Raw genomic sequence first — 827 nt, forward strand, 5'->3', positions numbered from 1 at the left:
GAATGGAGGGCGATGGGGTGGGGGAGGGGACCATGCCAGGCGGCATGGTCTGGTCCACTCTACCACCAAAGCCTGACCCAGGGCCCCTGAGTTGGCATCTCATAGGGGAGAACCTTCTAAAAGGATGGGCTTGACCGCAGGGGCAGATCACCCCTTACAGCCTGTAAGGAGAGAGAAATTGAAGGGCTTGGAAGAAGCAGGGATTGTTGCCTGATCAGGTGGGCTCTGAGGAGGGGAAGGGGAGGAGACAGGAGGCGCCTTCAGGGCTGAAAGGCCAGGGCAGGGGAAAGCCCCGACTCTCACAGTGCTGCTCAACCCAGGACCGCCACTCTCCTCACCCCAAGGAGAATTCACAGAGTTTCTCTGTACTGTGGGCCCTCTCCAGGGCAGTAGGCCCACCTTGGTGGGCTGGGCTTGATGGGAGGGGCGTTCACACACAACACACATCCCTGCCAGGGGACAGAGAAGGAGGAACCTGGCCTGGGAGGGAGTGGGGTTTCCAGGAATAAGAGACCACCGTGGCTTCCCTGCTGCCTTACTGGTAAAGAATCTGCCTGCCAATGCAGGAGACACGGGTTCCGTCCTGGATCGGGGAAGATCCCACACGCCTTGGAGCAACAAAGCTCCGCTAAGTGCCACAGCTATTGAGCCTGTGTGTTAAAGCCTGGGAGCCAAAGCTGCCGAGCCCCTGTGCCGAAACGACTGAAGCCTGAGCTCCACAGCAAGAGAAGCCACCGCAATGAGAAGCCCGCACACCGCAACCAGAGAAAGCCCGTGTGCAGCGACAGAGGCCCAGCACAGTCAAAAATCAATCAATCAACCGTAAA

This window comes from Bison bison, unplaced genomic scaffold (genome assembly GCF_000754665.1).
Source record: "Bison bison bison isolate TAMUID 2011002044 unplaced genomic scaffold, Bison_UMD1.0 scf7180017864379, whole genome shotgun sequence".
NCBI classification, from domain to species: domain Eukaryota; kingdom Metazoa; phylum Chordata; class Mammalia; order Artiodactyla; family Bovidae; genus Bison; species Bison bison.